This window comes from Lissotriton vulgaris, unplaced genomic scaffold (assembly GCF_964263255.1).
Source record: "Lissotriton vulgaris unplaced genomic scaffold, aLisVul1.2 SCAFFOLD_1514, whole genome shotgun sequence".
Classification (NCBI taxonomy): Eukaryota; Metazoa; Chordata; class Amphibia; order Caudata; family Salamandridae; genus Lissotriton; species Lissotriton vulgaris.
Window position 1 is genome coordinate 481,582 of NW_028251885.1, and position 27,761 is coordinate 509,342.

The 27,761-nt window shown below is 48.9% G+C and overlaps 1 non-coding gene across 1 annotated transcript; it reads left to right on the forward strand.

Annotated features, from left to right (window-relative positions):
* The first annotated feature begins 6,066 nt into the window (after nt 1-6,066).
* On the forward strand, nt 6,067-6,173 carry LOC147662713 (U6 spliceosomal RNA). The gene has a single exon (XR_015305506.1). It is a non-coding gene; the product is annotated as a U6 spliceosomal RNA (small nuclear RNA).
* Nucleotides 6,174-27,761: the final 21,588 nt, after the last annotated feature.

A 27,761-nucleotide genomic window follows, 5' to 3' on the forward strand; every position in this document is an offset into this window, starting at 1 on the left:
CAATTGTGACAGAGCATCTCTCATGTTAAGGTCTGGAAATAGTTTCATCTAGTTAACAAATATCTAGAGAGCTGACGCTTTAGAATTCAATGAAACTCAATTGCTACTAAAGCTCTACAACAAAGCTGTCTTTTTTATGTTCTTTTCCTGCTTACTTTAATAATCATTGAAGTAAGTGAAATCCATTCTTGCAATATCTGTATTTTCTTTGTGCCAGCATGCATTTTTGCAAATTCCACTTCAGACATCCGAAAGACATGTTTTCAGAAAGCTTGTAAAATTCAGGCTCTTGCAGAGAAACAAAGACATGTAAGAGCTGGCCTTTCTCCAGGAGGGTCCACAAAGCTAGCTCTAATTCCGCTCTAATAACTTGGATCGTCAAGGAACAGGGGAGGGACAAAGCCCTCTTAGCCAATTTATTCTCAAGTGCTAACAGCCAATAAAGGCCGTCCAGTAATAAAATTTCACAACCATATAAAACCATAGGAATAACCTTTCCTGGATAGCTTGCAGGAGAGGGCTTAGTTCATGGGGGTCTGTAGACCGTGTTGGGTCTTATTCTTCAGGAGTAGGATTGGGAGGCGGAGCTGAAGAGCTCCATGGAGATGGAGAAGCGGAGCTGAACAGTTCCATGAAGATGGGGAAGCAGAGCTGAAGAGTCCCATGTAGACGGGGAGGCATAGCTGAAAAGTTCCCTGGAGACGGGGAAGCAGAGCTGAAGAGCTCATAAAGATGGGGAAGAAGAGCTGCAGAATTCCATTGAGGTGGGGAAGCAGAGCAGAAGAAGTCTGTGGAGAAGGGGAAGCAGAGCTGAAGAGTCCCATGTAGACTGGGAGGCATAGCTGAAAAGTTCCCTGGAGACGGGGAAGCAGAGCTGAAGAGCTCATAAAGATGGGGAAGAAGAGCTGCAGTATTCCATTGAGGTGGGGAAGCAGAGCTGAAGAAGTCTGTGGAGAAGGGGAAGCAGAGCTGAAGAGTTTCATGGAGATGGGGAAGCTGAGCTGAAGAGTTCCATGCACAAGGGGAAGCAGAGCTGAAGAAGTCTGTGGAGAAGGGGAAGCAGAGCTGAAGAGTTCCATGGAGAAGGGGAAGCAGAGCTGAAGAGTTCCATGGAGATGGGGAAGCAGAGCTGAAGAGTTCCATCGAGGTGGGGAAGCAGAGCTGAAGAAGTCTGTAGAGAAAGGGAAGCAGAGCGGAAGAGTTCCATGAAGATGGAGAAGCAGAGCTGAAGAGTTCCATGAAGATGGGGAAGCAGAGCTGAAGAGTTCCATGGAGAAGGGGAAGCAGAGCTGAAGAGTTCCATAAAGATGGGGAAGCAGAGCTGAAGAGTTCCATGGAGAAGGGGAAGCAGAGCAGAAGAGTTCCATGAAGATGGAGAAGCAGAGTTGAAGAGTTCCATGGAGATGGGGAAGCAGAGCCGAAGAGTTCCATGGAGATGGGTAAGCAGAGCTAAAGAGTTCTGAGGAGATGGGAAAGCAGAGCTGAAGAGTTTCATGGAGATGGGGCAGAAGAGCTGAAGAGTTCCATGGAGATTGGAAAGCAAAGCTGAAGAGTTCCATGGAGAAGGGGAAGCAGAGCTGAAGAGTTCCATGGAGATGGGGAAGAAGAGCTGCAGAATTCCATTGAGGTGGGGAAGCAGAGCTGAAGAAGTCTGTGGAGAAGGGGAAGCAGAGCTGAAGAGTTTCATGGAGATGGGGAAGCTGAGCTGAAGAGTTCCATGCAGAAGGGGAACCAGAGCTGAAGAAGTCTGTGGAGAAGGGGAAGCAGAGCTGAAGAGTTCCATGGAGAAGGGGAAGCAGAGCTGAAGAGTTCCATGGAGATGGGGAAGCAGAGCTGAAGAGTTCCATCGAGGTGGGGAAGCAGAGCTGAAGAAGTCTGTAGAGAAAGGGAAGCAGAGCGGAAGAGTTCCATGAAGATGGAGAAGCAGAGCTGAAGAGTTCCATGGAGATGGGTAAGCAGAGCTGAAGAGTTCTGAGGAGATGGGAAAGCAGAGCTGAAGAGTTCCATGGAGATGGGGCAGAAGAGCTGAAGAGTTCCATGGAGATTGGAAAGCAGAGCTGAAGAGTTCCATGGAGAAGGGGAAGCAGAGCTGAAGAGTTCCATGGAGATGGGGAAGCAGAGCTGAAGAGTTCCATGGAGATGGGGAAGCAGAGCTGAAAAGTTCCATTGAGGTGGGGAAGCAGAGCTGAAGAAGTCTGTAGAGAAGGGGAAGAAGAGCTGAAGAGTTCCAGGAAGATGGGGAAGCAGAGGCAAAGATTTCCATGGAGAAGGGGAAGCAGAGCTGAAGAGTCCATGGGGATGGGGAAGCAGAGCTGAAGAGTTCCATGGAGTTGGGGAAGCAGAGCTGAAGAGTTCCATGGAGATGTGGAAGCAGAGCCGAAGAGTTCCATTGATATAGGGAAGCAGAGATGAAGTGTTCCATGGAGATGGGGAAGCAGAACTGAAGAGTTCCATGAAGATGGGGAAGCAGAGCTGAATAGTTCCATGGAGAAGGGGAAGCAGAGCTGAAGAGTTCCATGCAGAAGGGGAAGCAGAGCTGAAGAAGTCTTTAGAGAAGCGGAGGCAGAGCCGAAGAGTTCCATGGAGATGGGAAGGCGGAGCTGAAGAGTTCCATGGAGATGGGGAAGCAGAGCTGAATAGTTCCATGGAGAAGGGGAAGCAGAGCTGAAGAGTTCCATGCAGAAGGGGAAGCAGAGCTGAAGAAGTCTTTAGAGAAGCGGAGGCAGAGCCGAAGAGTTCCATGGAGATGGGAAGGCGGAGCTGAAGAGTTCCATGGAGATGGGGAAGTAAAGCTGAAGAGTTCCATGGAGTTAGGGAAGCAGAGCTGAGAAGTCTGTAGAGAAGGGGAAGCAGAGCTGAAGAGTTCCATGGAGATGGGGAAGCAGAGCCGAAGAGTTCCATGGAGAAGGGAAAGCAGAGCTGAAGAGTTCCATGGTGATGGAGAAGCAGAGCAGAAGAGTTCCATGGAGATGGGGAAGCCTAGCTGAAGAGTTCCATGGAGGTGGGGAAGCAGAGTTGAAGAGTTCCATGGAGGTGGGGAAGCGGAGCTACAGTGTTCCATTGAGGTGGGGAACCAGAGCTGAAGAAGTCTGTAGAGAAGGGGAAGTAGAGCTGAAGAGTTCCATGGAGATGGAGAAGCGGAGCTGAAGAGTTACATGGAGATGGGGAAGCAGAGCTGAAGAGTTCCATGGAGATGGGGAAGCCGAGCTGAAGAGTCCCATGGAGGTGGGGAAGCGGAGCTGAAGAGTCTCATGGAGATGGGGAAGCAGAACTGAAGAGTCCCATGGAGATGGGTAATTGGAGCAGAAGAGTCCCATGGAGACAGAGAAGCGGGGCTAAAGAGTTCCATGGAGAAGGAGAAGCAGAGCTGAAGAGTTCCATGGAGAAGGAGAAGCAGAGCTGAAGAGTCCCTTGGAGTCGGGGAAAGAGAGCTGAAAAGCCTCATCGTGGTGAAGCTATGAGGGTACTGGAAGAGTTCCTCACCACTGTGTTTTATGGATGAATTAGAGTACTCCTTCATGTGTTTGATTCTGTTGTTGAATTCTGTAGTACTTGGGGACCCAAGATATGTCTGCAGATAGGTGCAAGCCAGGTTTCATTGATGAAGAGTGTATCAAGGGAGCTAATGATAATAATGTCTTTTATGTCATTTAAGCTGCAGAGGATAATGAGCGTGCTGACCACACAGCTTAATGCTGTATTTGCAAGTCCCGCGTGCAGTGCTTTAAATAGGCCAGTACTCTCTGGTATGGAGTACCGGCACTTTTTAGGTCTCGCTGAAGTAATGCGTAAGCATTGTTCGGCAAGATTCTAATAAGGCTTATGAAAAGTCTCCCTAAACTGCGGATTAGACACAGTTAAAGTGACCCAGGCGCGTGCACATCACCAGCCACATTGCACTCCATACACCACTTGTCTGCAACTTCAAAGCAAGCCGCCCCCTCCATCAGACTTCAAAGGAATGCACTTCCCCGCCCCCCTCCGCGCAATGCCAGAGCTTGTTTTGTAAAGCTCTCCAGTGTTACTCCCAGGACCCCGGCTCCCACCTCCCTCCAGGCGTCTTATCTGAATACCCTCTCTACATGTCTGTTCTGCAGCTAAATCACCTTCTCTGCAGGTCGCATCACTGTCTCAGTGCACTGTCAAATTTTCTCCTCGAAATCATAACATTCAGCGTTAAAGCATTACTGTTTCTTGTTCCTGAAGAGAGTCTTGTAACCTTTCCTCAGCCCTAAGAGAGTCCAGCAGCCTGTACTTTGCTCTGAGAAAAATCTTACATAATTTGCGCTGTTTTAACAGAAATGCACGTTAAACCCAGTATGGGAGAGGCCGCTGCATTTTCCTCATGCTGGGAGAAACCTAGATCCTTCCTTCTGGTTTGAGAACCCTGCAATCTTTGCTCTGGGTGTGGGATGCTTTGTGGGGGTCTTGTTTTTGCTGTGCTTCATTTGGGTTGCTTCTGTCGTGCTGTGTTAATTCTGTTTAATTTCTTTTGCTTTAGCTGACCAACTTACCCCTGGCATAATTCCCTGAATTCCTATCTTTGCACAGGCCTGGCTCAAAGGGTTTCAATCTATCTTGTTATCAGGAACGGGGAGATTTGCACAGAATCACAGGATGTTGAGTTGAGCCTCCCTGCCGAGACTCAAACCCGTTTCCCGAGCTCAACCGCTCCAGCCGTTCGGCCGCATCCTTGCTCAAATGTTTGTTTTATTTATTATTTATGTATTCATGTATTTAGACATTTTCTAAACCATCCTCTTTCATTTACATAAAGGCAGTGTTTGAGGCACGCCTAAGATCGCAGAGTTTGTATGTAAATTTGTTCTACTAGCAAAGGAATCCGCTCCCCCACACCCCGCATCAGACTTCAAAGGAGTCCGCTCCCCTGCCGCTCCCCCCCAACCCCCCACGCAATGCCAAGAGCTTATTTCCTACCATTGCTCCTCTGATCCTTTTCTCAGCTCAGGGGCTGCAGCCCTTCTGACTCGCCTTACTAGCTTCTCCCCAGCACTGCCCTCCAGCTCGCTTTCCTCTCAACCCCCAGTCCCCGTTCCTCTGCGCCAGACCATTTCCTGCAGCAGCCGGCGCTGGTGGCAGGCACTGGCCTGGTTGCACTAGCACGGCACCTTGTTTTGGCACTTCCTGTTGCTTTCTGCCCGTCCTTGCAGATCAGCTCACGCCTTGCGATGCTCTCCCCACACCATAACTTCCTTTTACTGCTTGCTTTACTTCTGCAGTCACTTCTCTACAGCCGCCTGCTAAGTAAAACAGGTAACTGGCTGCCGCACGGTAAAAAATAATTTCACCATTTCGGCCGTGTGTCTTGTTGTTTGATATAGCGCATACTCGACCCAAATGTATCAGAGCGCTTTACAGACACACAATCATTTTTTATGAGGCACGGGGAGATTTGCACAGAATTACGGAATGTTGAGTTGAGCGTCCCTGCCGAGACTCAAACCCATTACCCCCTCATGGGTCCTCCCCGTCCCAGTCCTTACCACGTGAGGCAGTCCTGCCTCCACCCAGCCAATCAAAACGCCAGAAATCCAAAGGTCGAAGGTGACATAAGCCCCTCCCACCCACCGCCATGCCTGTTTTTTTTCTGCTCCGACGGCTGTCGGAACGCTGGTGCTCCCGGTTCCTGCCTCTGTTCCTGTTTGCTTCTGGGTGTTTTGGCGGTGCCGTGAGTGTTTCTTTTGCATTTTTAAATGCTTCTGTTTATGGTCTTTTTATGTTTTTACCGGCGCGGCCGCTCTGGTCCTCCGGCCGGCCACGCTCCTGTTCTGGGGTCAGGATGCTCCCCGTTCATGTGCTGGGCTGGGGCGGGGAGCCCTCCTGGTGTTCTGGCCCCAGGTCGTTCCGGCGCTGGTGCTTTAGTGCAGTGGCCGGCCCCTGTGGCCATGTTCTTAATATATGGCTGTGGGTGGAGACTGCAGGGCTGCCCTTTTTTGTTTATTTTCTGTTCTCACATGTGAGATTACTGTTTGGGGCAGTGTTTCCTGGGGGTTGCTGGGCACTTCCTTTCAATTCCACCACCGATGTGTGTTGGGTGTTTTCCTGGTGCTCGCTTCGGCAGCACATATACTATGCTTGGAACGTTACAGAGTAGATTGGCATGGTCCCTGCACAAGGATGACATGCATATTCGTGAAGCGTTCCATATATGGGGATTACTCCTTTACTCGCCATGTTTGAGGGGACTTCCTCTCCGGTGCATCCACGGAGCTGTTGCTCTTTGGTATGTCATATGCCTCTGGTGTCACAGGCTATCATGTGCTGAGGGTTCAAGTCCTGCCTATGCTGTCAATGTGACTTGGGATGTTCATTTTCATGCTGTGCTTTGGAAATTTGCATTCTCTTTGTCCACGTAGCATTTTTTGCAGTTTTTCTTGGACTGTTTTGCGCTGTCTGCGCTGCTGGTGCATGCGGCTATGCCATCATCTCTTGTTGGTGGGATCGTGGACGTTTTTTCCCTGTTGGGGTATACATTCGGGGATGGTCCATGAGATTTCTGGCGTTTTGTTGCTGGGTCTTTCTCCCTGATTCATTTGCTCCGGCGGGGTTTATTCCCATTTTTTACCGGCCATTTCATGCTGTCCTGTTGGCTGTACTGGCTGCGGTGTGGCTTGGCATTGCCTTGCGTGGTGTTCCTCTCTTTCTGGGGACACGATTTCGCCTGGCGGTCTTTGTCACCTGGTATCCTCCATTTTTCTTCTTTTTTGCACCTTCTCCCTCGGTCTTCGGAGGCTTCTTCCCTGGAGGTCCGGGTTGGGCGGTTGGTGGATTCCGCTCTCAAGAGTTCGTATGCTGCTTCTCCTTTTTGGGGTGTGTGCTTGCTCTTTTTCGGTCTGTGCTTTCTTGGGGTCCCTCCTTCCGGTCCCGGATGGTTGGGCCTTGTCCTCGGCTACCGGGGCGGCGGGGGCTTGTGAGATTTCTCACTGGCCTGCGTTTTGGTGCTTTGCCATTCCCCTAGTGCCTTGGTCCTATGCCTGCATTTTTTGCACTACGTTTGGTTCCCTGCCTCTGCGGCGCCTGCTGCTGCCCCTGAATGTCAGTCCGATATGTTGTGCCCGGGTGGAGTCTCTGTGGCCTGGTGGTTGCATCTCTTCCTCTTCAGGTTATGTGTTCCACTCCTGGTGTTGCCCTGCTTGTGGGTCGCCTATCTCCTTTGGTGTCTTTGGTCCGGTCTGCTTTGAGAATGGTGATTCCTGTTGGTCGTCATTCTTGGTTGCCGGTTTCCATTCCGGGCTGTCCCCCTTTTAGGCCATTCTTCTTTGGCGTCGGCCAATTTTTTGTCGCTACGCTCTGTGGTGCTGGTTTCGGTGATGGAGTGGGGCCGGGGGTCCTCTTTCTCTCTGTTCCAGGTCCTGGCTCCCGTTGGTCTTTCTCTTCGGTTCTGCCTCCCGGGGCTTTGGTCGGGTTGGTGCGGCTGTGTCCCTTTCGGTTGAGCCCCTTGCAGCCTGGTTTTCCCCTCTTCTTGGTGGGTTATTTTGGCTTCCCTAGGTGTGGGAGTCACCTGTTTTTCTCGTTCCCCTCCATCCAGATGCTCGGAGGTTTGCGGTGGTTGAGTTCCGTTTCCTGTTTTCAGGTGTTTCCTTTCGGTCTCTCTCATGCTCCTCTGGTTTTTTCCACGGTGCTGGCTCCTGCTGTGGGGGTTTGCTGGCCTGGTTCCGGTTTCTGGGGTCGTTTTGGGTCTGGCCGTTCCTCGTCTGGTTCCTGTTCGGGGGCTTCAGTTCCTCGGGACCGGTTTGACGCTTTGCTGGGGGCTGTTTCTCAGTGCTCGCTTCAGCGGCTCGTATGCTTTCTGCTGAGCGTTGCTGGAGGGGGTTGACATGGCCCCTGCGCTGGGATGACACGCTTTTCGTGAGGCGTTCCATATATCCGGATCTGTTCTCTGTCCTGTTGGATCTTCTGCGGGTCCTACTGGGTCTCCCTCCTGCCCCGGCTCGGGGTTGGTTTTGTGTCCGGCAGATGGTGGTTGCCTCCTCGGCTGTGGTTCCTTGGGCTCTTGTGCACCTCGTGTCCTTGGTGTTTCTTCTGATGTCTTGTTGGGTCCTTTGTCTTGTTGATTGCGAGGCTCTGGTTCCTCTCTCCCCTGGTCTGGTGGCTTTGCTCTCCTGACCTGGTGTGGGGGGTGCATTTCTGCTTTCCTCTCTCCTCTTGTTGTCCTTGGATGCCTGTCCTTGGGTTGGGGGCCCCGTTGGGGTCCTTGGTGGCCGGCTTGTCTGTTGTTCGGGCTGGCGCTCTGGGGGCTCGTTGTTGTTTGGGCCTTCTTGGGGGGTCCCGGTACGTGTCTCTGTTCCTGCGGGCTTCCCTGTCTTGTTTCTGGGCGGCGACTTCTCTGTTGTCTTTCAGAGGGTCTTGAGAGGCATCCCTGTTACGGCGGTTGGTTTCTTTACTGGAATGGTACTCTGGTTGTGCCTTCTTTTGGTGGCTTAGGCCGCTTCCTGCCGTCCTCTGTTTGGTGCTGTCTGGTGCTTGTTTCGACGGGACATGTCCTTTTGTTGGGACATTGCGTGGGTGCTTGGGACTGTGCGCTGGTGCTTGGAATGGCCCCGCGCTGGGTTGTCTTGCTACTTCGTGTAGCATTCCCTCTGTCTGTTCCTCTGTTCCAGGTCCTTTTGTCTTTGGTTTGGGTCTCTTGGTTTGGTCATTCTTGCTTCCCCTCCGGTTGCTCTTCTCCTCCGGTTTTTGTTCCGGGGTGTTCTGTCCTCGGGGGTTGCTCTCTCGTTTCCTTGGCCTTCGGGTTTTCTGTATACCTTCCCTCCCGTTTTTCTCCTCCCGGGCGCTCTGCGGAGGTTTGGGGGGTGTCGGTGTTGTTGGGTTGGCCTTGCTGTTTTTGGTTTCCGCTCCTGCTGTTGCTGTTGGGAGTCGGATTTGGCCAGCCTCCCTTGCCTCCGGCTCTGCTTCTGGGTCCGCAGCTGTCTTTGCCCTGTCTTTGGCGCTTGCTTCTGACTGCCTGTCTCTTGAGCGGCTGTCTTTGGCGTCTTTGGGCTGTTCTTCTGTGGTGGCCTGTGGCATGTGTTGGTCGCGTTGGCCTTCCGCTCTTTGGAGCTGTGATGCACTTTGGGGCTCTTTTGTTTCCTGGTGCTCTTCTCTTGGTCGGAATCCATGGTGGGGTTCCTGTTTCTGTGCTGGTTTCTCCAGCTTGGGTTTGTTGTTGGGATTTTTCCCCTTCCGCTTTGTCTGCTCGTTGACGGCGGTTTGTGCTTGTCGGGGCCTTGGGGCTTCCTCGTGGTTGTTGCCCTTTGATGGGTCGGCTTCTTCGGAGCTTTTGCTTCATTGTCCGGGCTCTCCTGTTCTAATTTCTTCTTTGGGCCTTGCCTGCTGTTTTGCATGGTCTGCGGTTGCCCCTTTCATGTCCTTGTTAGTGGTGGACGTGTTGTGGTTGTCCACTGCGGTGTGTTTTTTTGCTGGCCTTCTCTTCCGCTTGTCGGTTGGGTGGGTTGGGTGCCTTACTCGTTTTGTTTCCTTCTTTGCAGTTTCTGCAGGTTTGAGTGGTTTTGCGGCTTAGATCGGACTTTTCTGCCTGTTTCTTCGTGTTTCCTTTTGCGGCTGGAGGTGTTGCTTCCTGTTTTGCCTGCTGTGGGGGTTTCTCCTTTTCCCCTTCTTTGGGTGTTCGCGGGGCTCTTCTGTTTTGCCTCCGATGTTCACTGCAGTCTCGGGTTTCTCCTAACCTGTTTGTCTCCTGTGGGTTCTGTGTCTGCTTCCTGTGCTGATGGGGCGGGGTCTCTATCCTAGTGCTTTGTGGGGCGGCCTTTTGGCGGTCCCGTCACGCTTTTGTGCGACATTCTCGGCTTGATGTTTTTCTTGCCTTTTCTGACGATTTCTGTTGGCGTCTTGTACGCTGCTGTTCGTCGATGCTTTATTGTTTGATGTTTTGTACTTTTGCATGGATCCCTGGTGTCCTGCATTTTTTCTTCTTGGTTTTCTGCTTGTGAGTTCCTCACGTGGTAAGGACTGGGACGGGGAGGACCCATGAGGGGGTAATGTCTTATTACTTACCGGTAATCTTCATTACCCCGATTAGGGTCCTCCCCGTCCCAGTCCTCTTCCCTCCCTCCCTCCCGCTGTGTTTGTGTCTGAGTCTTGTTGATAACAGGCATGGCGGTGGGTGGGAGGGGCTTATGTCACCTTCGACCTTTGGATTTCTGGCGTTTTGATTGGCTGGGTGGAGGCAGGACTGCCTCACGTGGTAAGGACTGGGACGGGGAGGACCCTAATCGGGGTAATGAAGATTACCGGTAAGTAATAAGACATTTCCAGAGCTCGACTGCTCTAGCCGTTAGGTTGCATCCTCGCCCAAATGTTTGTTTTATTTATTATTTATGTATTCATTTATTTAGCCGCAGAGTTTGTATGTGCAATTTTTCTACTAGGTGGGTATTTTTCATCTGATTATATAACGCATACTCGACCCGATGGTATCGGAGCGCTTTACAGACACACAATCATTTTTTATTAGGCACGGGGAGATTTGCACAGAATCACATGATGTTGAGTTGAGCGTCCCTGGCGAGACTCAAACCCGTTTCCAAGCTCGACCTCTCTAGCCGTTAGGCCACATCCTCACACAAATGTTTGTTTTATTTATGTATTCATTTGTTTAGCCATTTTCTAAACCATCCTCTTTCATTTACATAAAAGTAGTGTTTGAGGCACGCCTAAGATCGTGGAGTTTGTATATGCAATTTTTCTACTGGGTGGTTACTTTTCATCTGATTATATAGCGCATACTTGACCCGAAGGTATCTGAGCGCTTTACAGACACACAATAATTTTTTATTAGGAACGGGGAGATTTGCACAGAATCACAGGATGTTGAGTTGAGCATCCCTGCCGAGACTCAAACCCGTTTCCCGAGCTCGACCACTCTAGCCATTCGGCCGCATCCTTGCCCAAATGTTTGTTGTATTTATTATTTATGTATTCATGTATTTAGATATTTTCTAAACCATCCTCTTTCATTTACATAAAGGCAGTGTTTGAGGCACGCCTAAGATCGCAGAGTTTGTATGTACATTTGTAGGTCTCGCTGAAGCAATGCGTAAGCATTGTTCGGCGAGATTATAGTAAGGGGCTTTCAAAAGTCAACCCACTGCGGATTAGATGCATTTCATGTGAGCCAGGTGCGTGCACATCACCAGCCACATCGCACATCGCACACCATGCACCATTTGTCTGAGCCTCAGCATCAGATTTCAAAGGTAGCCGCTCCCCCGCCCCCCCATCAGACTTTAAAGGAAGGCGCCACAGCAATGTCGAGAGCTTGCTTTCTTTGTAATTTAATGACATACTTGAGAGCATTTCAGCGAGGCGCATCTGGTAGGAATTATCCCGATCGCAACTGTATAATGTTCTGTATTGGGGTGCTTCCTCTCTTTACAGTACCTCTCATGTCTTGTACCTCGGAAGCAGGTTTCTATCTAAAGTTACGATTTCCTCTGAGTCATAATTGTTACTTGTGAACCATCTCCAGCTTGTGCTTCTTTTTCCATTTTGTTTTTTAGTCACTCATTAGCCTCTTCCAGGTTTTATTTGCGCTTTCTTGCGCTTATCTTTAAAGGAGATCTGGGAGCTGGCAAGATTTGTACTCTTCTTTTAGCAGTCCGTCTTTTATTTTTAGTTACCTCTGAACAGCCATCGCAGCCCATACCGCTTGTGAATACATATCTGTCTTTAAGTCTTTATAGTATTATGTTACCCTCATCCGCTACCCACTAGGATAATTTGTGCATGGCTCGTATTTTTAGTGAGAGTTATTCTGCTAGTATTTACATCTTCTATACACCCAATATGGCAACGGACCTGTTCCAGGTATAATAGGAAGGAAGAGCTTTATATGCTCACGAGTCAGAGACCCCTAAAGGAGTTCTCTATTCAGCTCCTTATTTATTCCTGGGTCTTTATAAGCATTCTGTGGACCCCTCTGGACACGGGTAGACCCCTTGATGCATATTCGCCAGAAGGACTTAACAGGTATGCTTTCTGTTTTCGAGAATTCAACCCTTGAATCTACAGGTTTTTTTCCGTCTATACTTACCTTTGGTCTCTCTTCCTTTTTCTTCTTAGCCTTGAAATGTATTTACATGAGGTGCCTCTGATCTAAACAGCCGGTGTTTCACTCTTGTGCACACACACAACCCCACCCCCCACAACCCCCCACACACACAACTCCACACATACAACCCCCACACACACAGCCCCCACACACAACCCCCCCCCCACACACACAACACCCCCTCACACAACCCCCCACACACAACCCAACGCACACATACAACCCCACACACATACAACCCCACACACATACAACCCCCCACACACACAACCCCCCCCAAACACACAAAACACCCGACACACACACAGCCCCCTCACACACACAACCCCCCCACACAACCCCACACACATACAACTCCCCCACACACATACAACCCCTCCACACACACAACCGCACACACACAACCCTGCACACACAACTCCACACACACAACTCCTCACACACACAACCCCACACACACACAACCCCCCACACACACAACCCCCCACACACACAACCCTCCACACACACACCCACACAAACACACCCCACACCCCCCACACACACACAACCCCCACACACATACAACCCCCCCCACACACACACAACCCCACACACACAACCAACACACACAACTCCACACACACAACTCCACACACACACAGCCCCACACACACACAACCCCACACACACAACCCTCCACACACACAACCACACACAACCCCACACCCCCACACACACACCCACAACCACACACACACAACCACACCCACAACCACACACAAAACCACACACACACAAACACAACCACACACACACAACTACACACACAACCACACACACAACCACAGCCACACACACAACCACAACACACACATAACCACAAACACAACATACACACAACCACACACAACACACACACAACCACACACAACACACACACCCACACACAACCACAACCACACACACCCACACACACAACCACACACAACCACAAACACACAACCACACAAACAACCACATACACAGCCACACACAACCATACACACACACAACCACACACAACCCACACACAACCACGCCCAACCACACACCCAACTACACACACAACTACACACACAACGACACACCCAACTACACACAACTACACACACAGCCACACAAAACCACACACACAACCACACACACACAACTACACACACAACCACACACACAACCATACACACACACACAACCACACACACACATCTATCTATCTATCGCCCTCACTCTATCTATCTATCTATCGCCCTCACTCTATCTATCTATCTGTCGCCCTCACTCTATCTATCTATCTATCTATCTATCTATCTATCTATCTATCTATCTATCTATCTATCTATCTATCTATCTATCTATCTATCTATCTATCTATCTATCTATCTATCTATCTATATATCCCCCTCACTCTATCTATCGCCCTCACTCTATCTATCTATCTATCTATCTATCTATCTATCTATCTATCTATCTATCTATCTATCTATCTCCCTCACTCTATCTATCTATCGCCCTCACTCTATCTATCTATCGCCCTCACTCACTCTATCTATCTATCTATCTATCTATCGCCTTCACTCTATCTGTCTATCTATCGCACTCACTCTATCTATCGCCATCACTCTATCTATCGATCGCCCTCACTCTGTCTATCGCCCTCACTCTATTTATCTATCTATCGCCCTCACTCTATCTATCTATCGCCCTCCCTCTATCTATCTATCGACCTCAGTCTATCTATCTATCACACCACCACAGCATCACTCTGGGGCACCACAGCATCACTCAGGGGCACAACAACATCACTATGCGCTACCACAAGCATCACTGAACGCACAGCATCACTCGTCGCCACCACAACATCACTCAGCACCACCACAGCATCAATCTGTGCAACCATTCAGCAACAACTGGTTCAAATATGTTCTCTCAATGTTTCAAGCTTTATTACAAATGTCACAAAAAGATGTTAATATTTCACTTCTGTTCTTTGATTTTCGGCACAATAAAATACACTGAACATAATCTTCACAAAAGTTATTTACAAAAGTTTAAGCTATTGACATTATAAATTACAATAACTTTTATTTAAGTATTAATTATTTAAAAAAATTAAAAGCCATTGTTATTTGTAAGATCAATACATCTAAGTCACGTAAATACAAAACATGTTGCATTACAAATGCTATAGGTGTCACATTTGCAAAAGTTAAAAGTATTGGCCTTGTAAATGACAAAGCTATTCATTTTGCTATTTTCAAAACCAACATATAAATAAAAAAATTGTCATTTACAAGACCAATAGCTCAAACTTTCCTAATGGGAGACCTATTGCATTGCAAATGCTTGTTTATTTTGAGAGGGAGAGTACCGGCACTTCTCAAGAGAGACGTCATTACTTTTAATTGGAGAGTACCAGCACTTCTCAGAAACAAGCAGGTACTCTGGTACAGAGTACCTGCACTTCTATTTTTCCATTTCAAGCACTGCCCGCGTGTGTTGGAATGAGTGCATGCTGTGGTTAGAGGGATGTGAGTACTTGTTATTTGTGGTGGACTGAATGTGGCAGGTGTGCTTGGACCCAGGTACAGGATGTGAAATGCAGCGGTTCTGGTCTTTTGGAAGACTACAGTTCTTTGCTTGTTGTTCCTGCACTTCCGGTGAATGGAGCGGAAGTAGGGAAGATGGCAGGACTTTCCTTCTGAGCCCGGATTGGCTGTTACTCTCTGTGCACGCATTCTATGGGCGAGGTGAGCTGCCAACGTTGTTATTTTTAATAACCCATTTTATTTGATGTGCCCTAATCGGCTCGTAATGGGTGTGAGTTTACCTGTTTGTTCTGAATGGCTGGCGAGGAGCAGACATTTACTCTCTGGTATACAAATAAAAAGAAGTACTGTAATGAGCATTAGAGCGTCACACACCCAGCCTTCCCCTGCACTTTAACCAGCACCATAAAAAACCCATCAGGCGACAGGCTGTGTGACTGGCCAGACAGTGTGCTATGGTCTTACTGTAGACACCGCTTTTTGATGTGCAGGGCTCAGATTCGAAACCAAACCTAGCAGGATTGTCCTCTATGTTAATGCTTAGCTATGTTAATGCTTTTGAGGTTGCGAAAAAATACTACCGATTTCGACTAGATAAAAGATCTGCATTACAAAAAATCGTGCAGATCTCTCTATAAATGACAGCATACTCTTTTTTTTTAACACAGCTCCACCCCTGCAGAATGGCTGCTGTGGTTTCTCGTCGGCGGCTATGATTATGGCGAATTGTTAACCAGCTCTCTGGCATCGCAGGCAGCCGGCCTGCTTTAGTAAACCTCAGAGGGGAACAGGATGCTCTTGTTGGCCATTTAATTCCTGTCAAGCCTGGGCGCGTGCGGGGATGAATACAAAGCAGCGAGGCTCGGAGAGCGCAGCTGCTCTGCAGAGATGCCGTGCTTGCCTTCAGTGGGCCGGTGCAGTCTGCGGCGCAGGGTCCCGGCCTGCCTTCTGTGCGGGTGCAGTGGGTCTGCTCAGCAACAAGGTTCAGGGCTCGGGGTCTGTGAGCTAATATCTCCTAATGCCCCGTTTCTGTAATCCGGGCCGAGACCTGCAGCAACTCTGCCGTTTTCAGGAGCCACTGTAGTATGTTTGAGATTCTCTATTAAATTAGCGTGCGGTAAAGCCAATAGGTCCAGATTGCATTTGGTATTCTGAATACAATATTAAAAACACAACTGTCGTTTTGAAAACTAAAAAGAACAAACAAAAAAAATGGTTTCTGTACATAAGGCATCCATGAGAAAGAATTTAATGTCATCAATCTGCACTTTTGAGATGGAAATAGCACCTGGTCTATTGCACGACAAGCACTCCAAAGGTGGGGAAATGATACATCAAGCGCCAATGGCATGAAGTGAGAAGTAATATTAATCTGTGTGGAGCCAAAGCACAATCTATATTCAGGGAATTGGTAGCAACAGGTTTTCTAGACAGCAGAGACAAAAAAAGCCACTCCTAATCAAGGCTAAACTGGATGGGAAGGAGTAAAGTGCCAGGTTAAGGCCTAGGATACAAATTCACATAACCTTATTAATCAAGTAAATTAGTTGTCATAGCATCAAGGCTTCACGTTACTTATTAGACATGGGAAAATATAAAGATTTTTTATAGTCATCACAATATCAACTACAAATAAATAGCCCTTTTATAAAATATTTTCTGTAAACCAATATTACGTGCTATCGTATATATAATTACCCAACTCAATGCCTCTAATCTTATTGACTTCGAAAAGAATGGGATAGAAATGCAAACCTGCTGGGAGTAATGTCCAACCTCGGTGCAGGAGGGCCAGATCATTTAATCAACCAACCTGTCACTCAATCAGCAGATTTGTAGAGCCCTTCTTATCACCAGTGAGGGTATGCAGGCACTTTCAGGGTCCAGGTGATTAGCCAAATAGCCATGTATTCAGGGACTTTCGTAACTCTGGAAGAGTTGGGGAGGAACAGAGATGAATGGGTAGCTCGTTTCATGTCTTTGCTGATAGGTAGAAGAAGCGATCTCACCTGCTACATCGGATGTGGTGGGTGAGGGTTAGAGATAGGGACGCGGAGTGAAGGTGTCTGGTGGACTGATGGAAGTTCAGATAGTGGTTCAAGTTGGTGGGTCCCTAGTTATGTAGGGCCTTGCATGCATGGGTCGGGAGCTTGAACTGGCATCTTTTCTTTACAGGGAGCCAGTGGAGTTCACTGAGGGTGTGGGTTCATCTAGGTAGAGGCAGCACAAGTCTGGCTGCAGCATTCTGTATGGTCTGTAGTTGTCAGAGGAGTTGAGCTGCGATCCCTGCATAGAGAGCGTTACCATAGTCCAGTCAGCTGGGGATGAGGGCCTGGGTGATGGTGCATCTTGAACTTTGGGATAGCCATTTGAATATCTTACAAAGCATGCAGAGGATGAAGAAGCAGGATGTGCAGACAGAGTTTATCTGAGTTATCATGCTTATCTTGTTGTCCACAATGATGCCCAGGCTCCTAGCGTGGTCAGTGGGGGTAGGAGTAGGTCTGAGTTCTGAGGGCCACCGGATGCATCCCATGGGGAGCTTTTTTTCAAAATATCAGTACCTCTGTCTTGCCCGTGTTGAGCTTCCGGCACTTGTCCTTCATCCAGTTGGCGATGTCTGCCATGCAGTTGGGGAAGTTGATCTTAGTGTTGGTGGTGTCTTTAGAGAGTGAGAGGATGAGTTGTGTGTCATTGCCTTAGGATATGATGTTGAGTCCATGGGTTTTGACAATGCTGGCCAGAGGTCTAATATAAGTGTTGCAGAGGGTGGGGCTGAGTGAGGATCCTTGGAGTACTCCGCAGATGATTTCTTTGGGTTTGAAAGTGGAGAGGAGAAGGTGGACTTTTTGCATTCTTCCGGTGAGGATAGAGGCAATCCATCTGAGAGAAGCTCCTTGGATGCCTATGTTGTGCACCTTTGTGATGCATGTGTAGTGGGAGACTGTATCAAAAGCTGCTGAGAGGTCTAGGAGGATCAGAGCCTCAGTCTGTCCTCAGTCGAGTAGGGCTTTGATGCTGTTGGTAGCCGCTATTAGGGCTGTCTAAGTGCTGTGGTTGCTGTGGAATCGTGATTGAGAGGAGTTGAGTAGGAGCTTTTATTCCAGATGTGAGGAGAGTTTTAGGTTGATGGCTTTTTCTAATACTTTGGCCGGGAACAGGAGCAGGGAGATAGTTGGCAGTTGGTGAGTTCGCTGAGGTCTGCTAATGGTTTGTTTAGTAGGGCATTGACTTATGTTTCCAGTCCTTGGGGAATGTGGCCATGGCAAAGGAGGTGTTGAACAAGGGGGTGAGTGCATGGCTGATTTTGGCTCCACCTAGGTTGAAGTTGTGGTGAGGGCATGGGCCAGTTGGGGCCCCTAAGTGGACCGAGTTCATGATGAAAGCAGTGTCCTGTGATGCAGATTGGCTCCATTCATTTAGTCGGGTGTCTGTGGTGGTAGCAGGGTTGTTGTGTTGCTTGAAGAAGTTGGTGGTCTTGGGTTGGGTTATGAACTTTCTGTAGATGTTGGTGTTCTTGTCATGGAAGATGGCAAGGTTGTCTGAGAGTACCTGTGAGGGGGTAATGTTTTTTTTTAAGTTTCAAAAACCTTTATTGCATTTAGTGAAATTACATACATTTTCACATGAGGCAACTTGTTCTGTAATACATCTTCTCTTACAACTTTACATTCCGTATCTTAATCCCCCCTCCCACCCCTCCCACTCCCAACTTCAACTCCCCCTTCCCTCCCCGTGCACTTCGTATAGCAAAGTTCGACAAGTCAAATATGTGCTTCAGCCAATGTTCAGGAGTCCACTCGCAATGCGAGATAATGTCTCTGGGTGTTCTACCATTTGCCCCTTTCTGGGCCTCCCCTCCTCCTCCCGCTCCTTCCCCTCCTGTCGCCCTCCTACCTCCCTTCACTCAGATATCCGTATACCAGTCACACGGCCACCGCCATTCATTCCTCCTGCGTGCTCCCATCGGGTCCCTCCTCATTACTACCCTGCTGCAGTAGATAGTTAATTAAGGGCCCCCATATGTCACGAGGCCGCGACTTCAGTGGTAGTTGTTCTGCATATGCCTGTAGGTATTCCTGACAAATGGACATGTCCTGAATCCAGCCCTTAAACTTGAGGGCTCTGCCACTACCCCATCTGCAAGCTATCTGTCGCCTCGCTAGTAGGACACTTAGCGCCAAGAATTGTTTGTGTGATGTTTTTATGACTCCCACCAATCCCAGTAGAGCTCTGCAGGGAGTCGGAGTCAGCGTTATGCCAATCATATTAGTTATCCCAGCGAATACTTCCTCCCAGAAGATAGCTACTCGCGGGCATCTCTAGGCCAACTGAATAAAGTCTGCACCTTCCTGACCACATCTCAGACATCTATCGTCGTCTCTAAGGCGTATCCTATGCAGTCTCGCTGGGGTACAGTATAGTCGGTGAAGGAACTTGTAGTGTACCAACCTAAGCCTGCAGTTACTAGATATAGCCTCCATTTGGAGACAAGCCGCTTCCCACTGCTCATCCGTCAGAGGGCTGTCCAGGTCCGCATCCCATTCCTTGCGAGCTCGAACAGAATGAGCAAGATGCCCGCTTGTATAGCAGGGAAACAACATATGTTGGGGCCTGGGGCTGCAACATTAAATGTAGGGACGTAAATGTCTCCGGTTCCTGCGGAAACTCCGGTGTTAGGGCTCTGACACTTTGCCTAATGCGCATGTACAGGAACAGATCCATGAAAGAGTATGCCTGATCACCAAAAAACTGCTCTTTCGTGCGGTATTTCCCCCCCAGGTATAGATCTCCCCATGTCCCCAGCTTCAGCCTGAGAAGCATACGTTGGCAGATTTTATCACCTGTGACCGGCACCAATGGGCAATGGTGCAGTGGCACTCTAGGGGAGTACATCAGTTGTACACCCTCCGTTTTTGATAACCAATTCCATGCTCGGACTGTGCAGTCCACCGCGGAGGGGTCTGCGTTCCGCTTCTTAGAAGGCGTGTACACATACTCAGCCATCGGGACAGGGGCCATGTATCCGTCCTCAACTGCAAGGTGGGACATATACCGGGGCGGGTGAAACCAGTACACCACGAAGTGCGCCTGTGCACTGTAATAATACTGCTCAAAGTTAGAGACATCAAACCCTCCCAGTCGGTAAGGGAGCATGAGTGTAGTCAACTTCAGCCGTGCTTGCTTGCCCCCCCCCCCCCATATAAGGCGTACCAACTGTGAATGGAGCGAGTGAAAGAAAAAAGCTCCCGGGTGGTATGGGATGTTTATAAATAATATAAGAACTTCGGAAGTATGTTCATTTTAATCAGCGATATTCACCCTGCCGTAGAGAGGGGTATTCTGATCCACTTGGAGATGTTATATATTACCTTATCCATGGCCTGTCCGTAATTAATCCTCAGTAAGGCGTCCCTATCCCTGGTGACCTGAATGCACAGATACTTAAAATCATCTGATTCCCACATCAGGGAATAATCCAGCTGGTGAGGTCGGGTGTGGTCAGTCAAAGGGAATATCGCCAACTTACACCAGTTTATTTGCACTCCAGCCACTGCCCCAAACTTAGTAATTTCCCGCAGTATTGGGTTTTGATTATCTTGTGGCTTATGGACATACAACTTGATATCGTCGGCATAGAGCGACACGAGTAGCTGTCTGGTCGGGTATATGAGGCTTCTGTGGTTATGATGCTGCCGGAGCTTTGCAGCAAGGGGCTCTATCGCTAAGGCGAATAAGACTGGGGAGAGTGGACACCCTTGCCTCATGCCCCTGGCCACTGAAAAGCTCGCAGACCTAAAGCCGTTAAGGAGGACATGGCTGAGTGTATAGTAGCTGAATCCAGTGACAAAGGAGAAGGGCATCCCCATATGGAGTAATACTCCCAGCAGGTAGTTGCATTCTACACAGTCGAACGCTTTGGTAGCGTCCAAAAAGACCGTCACCGCCGCGCTCTTGGGATCAATATCCTGCAGGACTGAGAAGAGAGTGCGCAAATTGTGAGCTGTCACCCGATGGGGCACAAAGCCCGCCTGGTCAGGTAATACTAGCTTTTCTAAAAGTAAATTGTGAGGGGCTAATGTTGTTTGTTGTAGCTGAGGGGTTGGAAAATTCATTGGTGATATCAAAGAGTTCTTTGCTGTTATTTGATTTGATTCGATGTGTAATGCTAAGGCCTTTTCTCTATTCTCTCACCTGTCTTGGGTAGAGGTTGAGGGCTGTCTTGAAGGTGGTATTGTCGGTCAAATCCTTACCAAAACCTTTCCAGTTGTTTACAGAGTCATTTAGCGCTTCTGAGGTTTTCCGTGTATCAGGTAACCTGCTTGGTGGACCTTCTGATGGCTTTTGGTGCAGTTGGTGATCCAATTGTTGAAGTGTCTGATGTTGTGGTCTAGGTTGTTGGAGAAGATGAGGTGGGTGGTGTTGAGGGTTGCTCCATGTGTCCTTTGAGACTGTGCTCCACCTGCAGTGGGTGGCATTGGGCAGACTGGGGGTGGAGGTCCATCAGCTTATGATGTTGAAGTGGTCAGTCCAGGTACGTTCCTTGGTGTGGCTGTAGCTGATGCAGTTGCTAGAGGTTAAGACAGGGTCTAGCATGTGGCCTGCAGAGTGCATGGGGTTGGGCACGAGTTGGGTGAGTCTGATGTTGTTCATGCTGTTGAGGAGGGTCATAGTGTTAATGTAGAGGAAAATGCAGTTGTTGGAGTCTATGGCGAGAGGGCGAAGAAGCCAGCGATAAAGTTGCAGAAGGCTGGACATGGCCCTGGAGCACACTAGGTGAGGGTGCCCCTGATGGAGGTTTTGCTGTCTATTTGGAGTTGAGGTGGTCCATAGCCGGAGTGATGTCGTCATTTGCGGTAATGCATTGGATGGATTCCTTGTGTATTCTGGCAACCTCTCCACCTGGCTTGTTGATGCAGTAACAGTGGGTGATCTTGTATCCTTTAGATATTGCAGTGACGATGTCAAGCGTGGAAGTGGGGATGAGTCACGTCTCAGTGAGGAAGAGGACGTCGAGTGTGAGGGTGAAGATGAGGTCCCAAATCTCAGTGGTGTGTTTGCATAGTGACCATGTGTTGAGAAGGGTGCTGAAGAGTTGGTGTTTTGTTAAGATGGTCTGTGCTGTGACAGGCGAAGTGACAGTGAGTGCCACAGAGCTTGGGCCAGTGCAGTGGCAGTATTTGTTGGGGTGTACGGTGTTGAGTGTAGAGCTTAGCGATGGTGTAAGTGCAGGGAGGAGGGAGATCTGGGGTCGTGATGCTAGTTATGGTCCAGGTGCAGACAGGTGCAGACGGACTGGCCTTTAGCATGAGAGCGGTACGGTTGCACTGCAGCCTGTATTAAGTAGGTCCTGGGATGTGCGGGGCACCTGGCTGCCGGAATAATAGTGAGTGGAAAACCCAGGCAGGAAAACCCAGGCAGCAGCCTTGTCACTTGGTCAATTGACAGCAACTAGATCATGCTGGAACAAGCCGGAACTGAAGGCCACAGGCAAGTGTTAGATTAGGTGCCCAGTTGCCGAGGTGCCTTCTCAGCAATGGCCAATTTTCAGAATATCCCCATAAAAGTGATTCTGAATGGTATTCAATAGAAAATGTCCATTTTGCACTGGTCTCATCTATTTTATTTTTACTATACATGGGGATAAATCATGTCCAAGTAGAGACATTCCCAGTGCTTTTCATTGTGAGATCCTCATTTTCACAATTTGTTCACAAAAGTAACTACTCTTGTGTAGCTTTCCATCATGACTATCCAAGGTGGCAAGACACTTCTGCTCGAACCACATCTATTGAAAGAGAAAGGTATGCGGCCAGCCCAGGCATATGAAAACCATCACAACACCATTGTAAAGCCCATTGTTCTGCCCAGTAACCAGTACCAAGACCATCTCATCTCCAGGTTATGCACAGAACTGTGAAAATAACCCACCAATAAAATATCCAAGTCATATATTCCTGCAACCAGCACTCTATTATTCCACAATCAGGCCAGGCAGGGCTCTGTATCAGCATTCAGAGGTCGAAGTGGATAGAAAATAGTGGGATCGGTGTTCTCATGCGTTTGCTTTAATGCAAACCCATTCGTATACTTACCAAAAAAGCAAAACTGTACCCTAACTCCTCCTGCTGGTGAAGCCGTGAATTCCTTGCAAGACCTAGATTGGTTCTGCTGGGGGGAAAGGGCCACCTGCCGAGGGGAGCATGCTTTCTCAGACACGCTCTGCTTCTGCAGCAGGCTTTATCAAAGGAGTATTGGGATGCAGAGATTCCCATCCTAGGAACCAAGCTCCCTCCTCCTTCACCCAGAGAATCTCAGTGTACAGGGTAACATGGCCAGTTAGCAAGCCTCTTTGTTCCCCATGAGTATAAATGTTTGACCCTTATCATAGTATTGAGCACATCTGCATCTGAAAGGTCATTTCTGCCCTCTCTTCTGGTGCCTCCGAGAATAGGGTTTTTTTCCGTTTTGAAAACTGGTGCTGCTGTTTCATGCGCAAAATCAACGTAAACAGCAGAAGGACCTATGCCTCACCTTCATTTAAGTCTGGATTTGTTGCTTGCAGTGTGCATGCTGGGAAATATAGGCTTTCTTTTTTACGTTATAGCTATTGGACAGCAGGGCCCAGAATTATCATAGGACTGCATTGCCCTTGCGTCACACACGGTGGCAGAAGAGCAACGCAATCCTTAAGTCAGATTTACCAAGCTACGCTAGACCTTCTTGCGTGGCCCTGCATTGCTCGGTTAATCTGGAGTCATGCAATGCAGCGCAAGCCGCATCATGTAGTACACTTAGAAAGAGGAAAATGCCTCAAAGGATTGTTTTTATGCAGGAAGGTGCAACTCAGGTACCCGTGCCCCATGGCGCAAGGGTGTCTGCATTGGTGCTGGGCTGCACTGAGTGCGTCAGCGCAGAGAGAGAGCAGGAATGGGCCTTAATAGTAAATAAGGGGGATTCCTGCTCTCTCCATTTGACGCAGTGCATCAAGTTGTCTTGCTGAGTTGTGCTGCACTAAATAGTGATAAAGCTGTCCTTGAATACCTGAGGTTTATGGCTTTTACTACCCATGTTGTGTGATTTCTGTACATAACCTTCCGACACTCATGGCTTTGCACTCTACCTCAGAGTTCCCAGGTGTTTTTATTTTAACTTAGACCGCCGACAGAACCACATTGTAACAAATCTGAGGCAGGCAGTGATTAATTTGAGCCGGTGGGGGCCACCAACACATATTAGAACATTGGAATGTTGGGAGCTCCATTGCAATGGAGTGCTCCCTGTTTCTACGGGCCGGTAAAGGCCCGCAGAGCAACATTCCAATGTTCTACAAAGGCTTCTTGAAGCTCGAGGGGATTTATATCCCCTCGAGCTTCGAGAACCCTTTGTTTAATTTGTTAGAACATTCTGCCCTCTAGTGGCAGAATGTTCTAATAACCTTATAGCCCTTTGTAGCAGGGCTATACCAGCAATTAAAGTCCAGCTATCTCGTTAAAGTCCCTCGCCTTCGGTTCAGGGCTTTAATGATTCAGCGGGCCTTTAATAGCCGGTATAGCCCGCTACGGCAGGCTATAAGGCTATATTCTTGTGGACCAGAAGACATTTACATACATCAAGAGAGGAAAAAAACACTCAATGCGAAAGAGGAGGAAGACAGAAAGGGAAAAATCATCACAAAGGGAGAAAGCAGGAACATGCAAGAGTGAGATAAAGTTGCAAGGAGTGCCTGGTAGTGAATTTAAGGGGCCTGAGGTAAATTGAATATCACACAGTTTCGCTGATAGGCGAGCTGACATTTAATTGCTCCGGCTGCGGGTATCTGAGCAGAGCTTTGGGCATTGGCACTCAATCTTTCACTAACTAAGCACTGGAGGAAGTCACTGCTGCATGGCCAGTACATACCACAAGCATCCAGCCACACACTGCTTAGTAACTAGAACCATACCATCACACATCCCGGCAATGAAACTGCACAGTGCCCTGCATCAGAAGTTCAGCACAAACCTGGTCACTTGCAGTCACCTGCAACTACACATGCAGGCCACTGACTACACTGCAACAAGCACCATCCAGTGCCTCAAGGCCACACAAAGTAACCACCAAAATACAGAAAAGAAAAAAATACGTTCAGTTTAATCACTGCACTATTGCCACCTTGCCCACCTTTCTGCTTGGGCCTAGAAGGTACCAGTAATCGGGCGGTGGGCGTGGCTTGCATGTATACCCCTGATTGGCAGAACGTGCGCGCGTGCGCCCAGAGTAAATTCCGGAGGCTGCTGGGGCGTGGCGAGGGCGGGGCTCGGTGGAGAGTATATTCCTAAACGGTTTATGGTCGTGCTCGATCAAGGTTATTGATCCCAGGAGCCCTAACTCATTTTTGCTCGATATTCCTTGACACATACGACTCCCAGGCGCGCAACACCCATTGGGCTCACCGGGCTTCAGCCCCCCCCCCGTCGCCTCCTCTGCCCGGGCTAAGATGACACGCACTGAAATGGTGCAAGGCTGCGCATCCGATCCGAGAATGTGATTTTTTAAATGCTTTCTGAGAGGCCCAGCAGCCCGAGCCAGACAGCCAGCCTCTGAACAGTTTCAGCAAGTGAACCCCCCTGCCCTGACCTCTTGTTTTCCTTTAGAGGGGCGCAGAGGTGAAATCCTTGCCTGAAGGCAGGGATTTCACCTAAGCACTTGATGGGTTGTGAGCATGGGGTGTGAAGATGTGCACAGCAGGGGGAAGGCATGGCCAGTTAAGGTGATGCTTTTCCTTTGTAAAGGAATTTCTGCTGGCATCTTAGCCCAGGGTGTGCTGTCTGTGCACTTGTATAGATGTGTATTCTATACAAGTGCACAGACAGCAAACCCTATGACGCCAGCAAGAATTAATTTAGAAAGGAAAAGCTTCACCTGCACTGGCCATCCCTTTCCCCCTGCTGTCTGTGCATTTGACCCACATTGATCTACACAGTGAGACCTTCGGGAGGGGCTGGATGCCAGGACACAGTGCTGCTGATCAGCCATACTCCACAGTATAGTATCAGAAGAGCAGGCAGCAGTTTTTTGTGTAAGTTCCAGTAACTTTAATGCATTTTTCAGCACAGCATTACCTACTGCCTGCATATCTAGGTTACTGTGAATGTTGTTCTTGACTTACATACATAGAAACGTCAAAGAGGACAATCCCCTCCAAATATGCAAATGTAGTGTAAATTTGTAGTGTTCATTTTTTTTTGGGGTGCTAGTGGGTAATTTTAGAGTTCAGGGTGGGTGTGGGTTTTAGGGTGCCAGTGAGTAATTTTATGGTTCAGGGTGGGTTACGGGTGGGTTAAGAATTGGGGTGCCAGGGGGTAATTTTAGGGTTCTGAGCGGGTATGGGTTTTGGGGTTCCAGGGGCCAGTTTTAGGGTTCAGGGTAGGTATGTGTTTTGGGGTGCCAGGGGACATTTTAGGGTTCAGCGTGGGTATGTGTTTTGGTGTGCCAGGGGTAATTTTAGGTTTCAGGGCAGGTGTGGGTTTTGGGATGTCAGGGGGCTATTTTAGGGTTCAGGGGGGGTATGGGGAGCCAGGGGACATTTTAGGGTTGAGCGTGGGTATGTGTTTTGGTGTGCCAGGGGTAATTTTAGGGTTCAGGGCAGGTGTGGGTTTTGGGGTGTCAGGGAGCAATTTTAGGGTTCAGGGTGGGTATGGGTTATGGGGTGCCAGCTGGGAATTTATGGTTCAGGGTGGGTATGGGTTATGGGGTGCCGGGGGGAATTTATGGTTCAGCATGGGTATGCGGTTTGGGGTGCCAGGGGTAATTTTGAGGTACAGGGTGGGTGTGGGTTTTGGGATGCCATGGGATTAATTTTAGGGTTCAGCGTGGGTATGTGTTTTATAGTGCCAGGGGTAAATTTAGGGTTTAGAGCAGGTGTGGGTTTTGGGATGTCAGGGGGCTACTATAGGGTTCAGGGTGGGTATGGGTTATGGGGTGCAAGGGGACATTTTAGGGTTCAGCGTGGGTATGTTTTTTGGTGTGCCAGGGGTAATTTTAGGGTTCAGGGCAGGTGTGGGTTTTGGGATGTCAGGGGGCAATTTTAGGGTTCAGGGTGGGTATGGGTTATGGGGTGCCAGTGGGGAATTTATGGTTCAGGGAGGGTGTGGGTTATGGGTTGCCGGGGGGCATTTAAGGTTCAGCATGGGTATGGGGTTTGGGGTGCCTGGGGTAATTTTAAGGTTCAGGGTGGGTGTGGGTTTTGAGGTGCCATGGGATTAATTTTAGGGTTCAGCGAGGGTATGTGTTTTATAGTGCCAGGGGTAATTTTAGGGTTTAGGGCAGGTGTGGGTTTGGGATGTCAGGGAGCTAATTTAGGGTTCATGGTGGGTATGGGTTATGGGGTGCCAGATGGGAATTTATGGATCAGCATGGGAATGGGTTTTGGGGTGCCTGGGGTAATTTTAGGGTTCAGGGTGGGTTTGGATTTTGGGGGGCAAGGGGGAATTTATGGTTCAGCATGGGTATGGTTTCTGGGGTGCCAGGGGTAATTTAAAGTTCAGGGTGGGTGTGGGTTTTGGGATGCCATGGGATTAATTTTAGGGTTCAGCGTGGGTATGTGATTTATAGTGCCAGGGGTAATTTTAGGGTTTAGAGCAGGTGTGGGTTTTGGGATGTCAGGGGGCTACTTTAGGGTTCAGGGTGGGTATGGGTTATGGGGTGCCAGGGGACATTTTAGGGTTCAGCGTGGGTATGTTTTTTGGTGTGCCAGGGGTAATTTTAGGGTTCAGGGCAGGTGTGGGTTTTGGGGTGTCAGGGGGCAATTTTAGGGTTCAGGGTGGGTATGGGTTATGGGGTGCCAGTGGGGAATTTATGGTTCAGGGAGGGTGTGGGTTATGGGTTGCCGGGGGGCATTTAAGGTTCAGCATGGGTATGGGGTTTGGGGTGCCTGGGGTAATTTTAAGGTTCAGGGTGGGTGTGGGTTTTGAGGTGCCATGGGATTAATTTTAGGGTTCAGCGAGGGTATGTGTTTTATAGTGCCAGGGGTAATTTTAGGGTTTAGGGCAGGTGTGGGTTTGGGATGTCAGGGAGCTAATTTAGGGTTCATGGTGGGTATGGGTTATGGGGTGCCAGATGGGAATTTATGGATCAGCATGGGA